Genomic DNA, 6,975 nt, shown 5'->3' with positions numbered 1-6,975 from the left:
CTTCGGGATTACCTGAAGTCGCAAGTGTATCGTGATCGACCGACATCTCTAGGGATGCTGAAAGACAACATCCGACGCCAATGCCTCACCATAACTCCGGACATGCTTTACAGTGCTGTTCACAACATTATTCCTCGTCTACAGCTATTGTTGAGGAATGATGGTGGACATATTGAGCATTTCCTGTAAAGAACATCATCTTTGCTTTGTCTTACTTTGTTATGCTAATTATTGCTATTCTGATCAGATGAAGCGCCATCTGTCGGACATTTTTTGAACTTTTGTATTTTTTTGGTTCTAATAAAACCCCATGTCATTCCAAGCATGTGTGTCAATTTGTACCTCTCTATCTCCATTATTCCGTAATTTATTCAGTTTTCAAATTTATACTGACTTTTTGATCACACGGTATTTTAGAGCCCACGTTTACTAGGCTGTCCTTCTTCTTGTTATATGAGGAATCCATTCGTGAAGTTTTGTCTTCGAGTTTTGGGACATCCTATATAGAGAACAGGAGCGACCTATCACACTTAGCACTCTTGACGAAGACCGTGCCTGTGATGAACAATCACCGTCCCGGACAACGTAATTGGTTCTATTACGCGTACGTAAAGAAATCTTCGAGCCACTCACACATCCGGGAAAATATTCGGATCTTCGTTAACAGTCTCTATTGGAACACCGTGTCAAACCATTTCCGGAAATCTAGGAATATGGAATCTGCCTGTTGCTCTTCATCCATGGTTCTCGTGACGTCGTGTGAGAAAAGGTCAAGCTGAGTTTCGCACAAGCAGTACTTTCTAAATCTGTACTGATGTGTGGACACAAGCATTTCCGCCTCATGGAAATTTATAATATTCTAATTGAGAATATGTTCAAGAATTCTGTAGCAAACGAACGCTAAGGACATTACTCTGTAATTTTGCACTTTTTTCCAGCGTTTGGGACTTTGCGCTGGGCGAGAGATTCGCGATAAATACAAGTTCAGGGGCCAATACAGTAGGGTACTCTATGTAAATCCGAAGTGGGATTCGATCCGGACATGAAGACTTATTTGTTTTCATATCTTTCAGTTGCTTCTCTAGGCCAGGGATGCCTATCACTATGTCCTCCGTACGAGAGTCTGTATGTTTGTACAATCTTCCTGCGTGAAAAAAAAACATCAGGTGTTTCTAGGTATACTTTGCTCTAGATAAAACAATTTTCCCTTGTCTGCACTGGTCTTTTGGTGGCAACTGAGAGTGCAGACGTCTTCAAAAGCCGGCCGCGGTGGTCTAGCGGTTCTAGGCGCTCAGTCCGGAACCGCGGGACAGCTACGGTCGCAGGTTCGAATCCTGCCTCGGGCATGGATGTGTGTGATGTCCTAAGGTTAGTTAGGTTTAATTAGTTCTAAGTTCTAGGCGACTGATGACCTCAGAAGTTAAGTCGCATAGTGCTCAGAGCCATTTGAACCATTTTTTTCGTCTTCAAAACATCGTTTTGTCCCCCAGATGTCAATTATGAACAACAGTACAAACCACAAAACACTGTGATGCCTCACGAAAGTCCACCTTTCAATGCCAGACAGGCGTGAGAGACATAGATTAAAAGAAAAACCGTGAAATATGTAGCTCATAATGTTATGAAAGATTTTAGCTACATTTTCATAACACAACAGTTGCATTCTGATACATCTATAACCAGTGTGTTACAGTTATATTTTCGTAACTCATTTACAGCAAATGTATCACATTCTCTTCATCATAATACATGTATAGTGTGTAGGCTACAATTACATGTCCATAATACTTTAGCTAATGTGTTGCTTTTTCAGAACGGTTAATGACATTACTCTGACACACATACGACACACGACTGTCATTGAGATGAGACACATGCAGCTACTAACCTCACTAGACCTAACAAACAAAACAAGACATTTACCTTCTATAATGGGTCTGTAGTATAGGCTCTAGAACTCTGTTTATACGTTTAAAAATGGAATAAAAGTGTAATACCACGCAATAATTTGGTCTACCAGATTTGCGGGTTGCACCTTTTAACTGACGGAACGTTTTAATACGCAATTTGCTGTTGTGCTATTGAATATTTCACTTCATTTTTTTAACAGCCATCCTAAAATTCAAGCAATAATCGCTGCTTCCTGATGTTCCTTTTAAACAGATATTAATTCACTGTAATTTGAATTACTGCCCACCACTTTCGATGCTAGTAAGAAAAGTAATCTCTCTACCAAATCATTTTGGTTATTCTAGTGGACATACCAGCAGTTGACGTATGCTGGTGATTCTTTGGATGCTGTTTTCCAGTCTTCAATGTCAAGTTCATTATCGTTTTCTCCATGCCTGTAAGTTCCCATGCCAATATCAATTTCATCATCTCTCAGTTCTGACCCATCACTTATTGCAGGCTTAAAAATATTGGTGCATCTCTAACCTCTGTCGTAATTAACGGTCTACGAGAGAGATAATTTTGTTTCTAAGCCCTCAGAATTTTAGTACAATGAATTACTGCCCACCACTTTCGATGCTAGTAAGAAAAGTAATCTCTCTACCAAATCATTTTGGTTATTCTAGTGGACATACCAGCAGTTGACGTATGCTGGTGATTCTTTGGATGCTGTTTTCCAGTCTTCAATGTCAAGTTCATTATCGTTTTCTCCATGCCTGTAAGTTCCCATGCCAATATCAATTTCATCATCTCTCAGTTCTGACCCATCACTTATTGCAGGCTTAAAAATATTGGTGCATCTCTAACCTCTGTCGTAATTAACGGTCTACGAGAGAGATAATTTTGTTTCTAAGCCCTCAGAATTTTAGTACAATTTTGAAGATCTCGTGTTGTGTCACTCTCTTTATTGGGTATAATTTTAAACAACAAATTTTGTAATCCTCTCGTTCATGAGTATCTTATATTGCGAATTACTGCATAATCTCCATCTTCATCTTCTGGTGAATCATCAGTCATCCACTCTCTTGTTATGAATCAATTTATGTAGTGGCTGAGGAACAGGTTTAAATCCCTTATCCAGTTCGGTCTCAGTTTCAGCATCCCTTTTTTTGCAGCAACGGCAGCTTCTTGGCGATATTTCAGTGAGTAGCATGTGCCTAAACTAAGGTGTGTTGACCTTGTGGGCGTCGCAAACATACGCTTGCATAATTCTTTGGTTGGATTTATTTTGTAGCTTGAAATTTTACGAGAAAAAAGATTTGAAGGTACAATCACTTCGACAGCTAAATCAAAAACTTTTTGTTGTTTTTCTATATTTGAAAGTATTTATAAGCGAAATGTAAAACGGTTTGTTTGCTTCCTATACACGACAATTCTGCAGTATTCCAAGTAAAACATGCTGACTTTTGATGATAGTACAAAGGAAATACAGATATTTACTGCGAGTAGGAAAGTTGAAAATTTGGGGTTGACTGGGATTCGAAACTGGGTCTCGTGCTTACTATGTACACTTTGCGCCATCCTAACACAGTGGTCATTAGATCTGCATGGGCTACCCTGGTACGCCTCCCGTCAGACCCAATGTCTCAACTAATCAACACATTAATGATGTAGTCCCCCTTGCTCATCACCCTGATTACTGGTGACATTCCGCTAATTCCCGTATGAGTTCAGGCTTGCTGTGCATCTGCACTGAAGAAGAAACTGCCCATCCTCGTCATAATTATATACATGCAATGTCTGTTCTCTCGGACAGTTCTGAAAGGACACCACATATGTTTCATGACAGTATTGCTTGCGATATGGGGGAGGTCGGAGAGGTGCTGGTGTGGGGTTCAGCACCTATCATTGCAAAAAACGGTGGGTACAAAAAGGAAACTTCACTATCTGGAAGTTTTTAGGAGGTTTTCAGTACTGGTTCACCTCACCAACGAACAATTGTAGATGGCATTAAACTCTGATCAATATAAAATCTAACGGCTTCATGACAACTGCATAAACATATATATTCATTAAATGTGAATAGCCTACAAAGCATTTACTTTAGTCCAACGTGATGTATTTAATGTAGTTTATTAATAACAAAAACAAAAACTGCGTTATATGATTTATTATATATAATATTACGTACATATTCACACCAGTGCTCAACATTATGTTGCAAAATCCACTCAAGCACTCAAGATAATCAATCAGATGTCTCATCACCGCCTCCGTCCTTAGTGGGATCTATAATTGTTAAAGAAGAGATAGAAAGTTATGAGATAATGTACTTAAAAAGACGATCTTATTTCGAATGTTTATGAGAACAGAACTATAAACCATTAAATTTCAGTAAGAAATGTGTATATACAGCCAACACTCGACTCAAGAGTTGTGTATGTGTGTAATCTCCTCGTTCTCCGCTTTTCGCTCACTCTGCAGTAACATACCTGCTTCGTACTGGCTGATAGACTGACAGTCGGAAGAAAGTACAGAGGATGTAAACTTACTATGGTGATGTTTATCTCACAGATTCCCCTCACCCAAAACAAGTCCACTTTGGATAAACCAAACCGCACTTGTGTGCAGCAAAGGGTATAAGAACTGATGGCAAAGACATTTGAAAGCTATCAGATATAGATAATCTTATCCTGAACCGCTTCGTTGGCTGAGAAATTCTGTTCCGGAAATGCCTCATAGGATGTAATGAAAAGAAATATTTCCTGAGGTGTGTCTTGAAATTTAATGCAGGGAAGCACTTGACTTGCAGCACCAAATAAGAATTCTGGTAGACATATTGTATGCACATCTCCTTTACGTATAGACTTAAGTACATCTACTGGGGTGTAAGGGACTGAATTCCACATCAAAGAGTGTACATTGGCTCGCATTTCGGCACACAGTTAGGAGGTCCTGTGACTACATGTATGAAATGATTCAGTGAAAACTTTTTTGCACAGTCCCTCATGTACCATTTTAATCATCTTGCATAAGAGATCATCTGTGTTGACTTTGCTAGCTCAGCGTTAGATAGAGATCACGTATGTGAAGGTCAAGCTAGGCTGAATGTTCCACAGCAGCCCAAACAAAATTAGCCATAAAGGATTAATTCTACGATGCAAGCATCTCAGAAAATTTCCACACCTTCATATTCACACATAATGATACTAGTCGGACACAGCTCCCATACATACTCGTACAAAACCAGTAATTATTGCTATAAAACAATTTGACGTTTCTATGAAGCTGTTTGTTATCACTATAGGCAATCTTGGAAAATATCAAAAAGTACTGACAAATATCAAAATGTATGTAAAATTCGAAACAATCGGAATTTAGTGAGAAATGTCCGAAAGATATTTGTGACATGAAGTTACGGGACTCACAGGAGAAGAATCAAATGCATCTCACTCGTGTATTTAAGTAGATTCCACGATATACAACATACTTGGAGATTTCGTCAACCACTCCTTGAATGTGCATGTGCGTACTTCAAGTCTTACTGAGAAAACAGGGAGATAGATATTAAAAAACTGGCAGCCACAAGTAGCTGCTGTCATGGTTACTAGTTCTGTGTATGTGTGTGTGTGGGGGGGGGCGCTCGCCATCGAGAGATTTTCCCCCCCCTCTGGCCTGGATGTATGCACTTATTCAGACGAGAAATGTGTCAAAGTTGTTGTATGATCTCCTGAGGCAAGCTGGCCCTCCACCGCTGTAACTGGTCCTTGATATCATGGATACTGGAACTGGAAAGGAGTTGACAGTTAAGCTGACCCCACACATGTTCTATTGGGGACAGATCAGGGGATCTTGGTGGCCACAACAGTGCATGAACATCACACAGGCAGATCATAGACACATGTGCTACATAGATGAGCCCTGTCCTATTGAAAAATAGCATCACAATAGCGTTATACAAGATGTACCACATGAGTAAGTAGGGTATCTGTGTTACCACAGTGCCGTCACAATTTCCTCAACACTACCAGATGTGACCTGACGTCCACCTAATTGCTCCCCACATCATGACACCTGGAGTAACATCGGAAGAATGGGGCTTCTCCCCAGGAAGCCACTTTACCCTCCGACGATTGTCATCTGGGCCAGAACAGAACCGTCATTCATTGCTAAACACAATGCGTCGTCTTTCACCAGCGTTCCATGCTTCCCAGTCAGGTCAGCCATCCAAACACACCCGTTCGTATTATGGTGATAACGAAGCTTACGCATCGGAAGGTAATTCTGTTGTCTGGCTGCTGTAGTCCCCGAACGATGGTGTAAGATAATACAGAATGTTGCAAAGAATCCAGTACTTGTTCTCGGATGACAGAAGCAAATGTGAAGAGAATGCAATGTGCTTGGTGCACAGTAATGTGATCCTTACTTGTGGTAGTCGAACATGATTGACCGAAACCTTCATGACGAGTTCGCCTACCGTTATTTTCCCATGCAGTCCAATATGGGGCCACTATCTCACAAATCTGGATATTGCACGATTACACCAGCCAGACAAGTGAATAACCACAATGAAGCCACTTTCAAACTCGGTCAGGTACCGATAACGCCGAGCCACACGAATACGCAGCATCTTAGCGTGCTTCCCAGTCATCACTCAACATCTGACGCTGTTCAGGCCACTTACGTATCCTACCAGGTCTAGTAACAGCACTCGACCAACATAACACGACTGCATTCTAATGGCCGTTTTACTAGTTAAGGAATTTGCAACTCTTAATCATTTAGCTACCCGCTGATGCTGTGCACGTGTACAAAGTTATGCTGACAGCCGACCATGTCCACTGGGTGCCTCATTTTCTTGGCAGGCTGTGTACGTAGCTCTTCATAACTTCCTTCACTTTCAAGATGAAAGTGTAAAGGACATCCCTATCAATAATTCATATTCTTATACTTTTTGTGCTAGAGTGCAGAGAGACTCGATTGTTTTGCAGATACAAAACATAGCCACGAAATTCTGGAATATTGTGACACCTCCATTTTAACCTGTTGGTGAAGAAGAAGAGTTCAGTAGTATAAATTACAAAT

The sequence above is a fragment of the Schistocerca piceifrons genome, chromosome X, assembly GCF_021461385.2.
Source record: "Schistocerca piceifrons isolate TAMUIC-IGC-003096 chromosome X, iqSchPice1.1, whole genome shotgun sequence".
NCBI lineage: Eukaryota > Metazoa > Arthropoda > Insecta > Orthoptera > Acrididae > Schistocerca > Schistocerca piceifrons.
The sequence above is the reverse complement of the archived record's forward strand: the minus strand, read 5'-3'. Positions refer to the sequence as shown.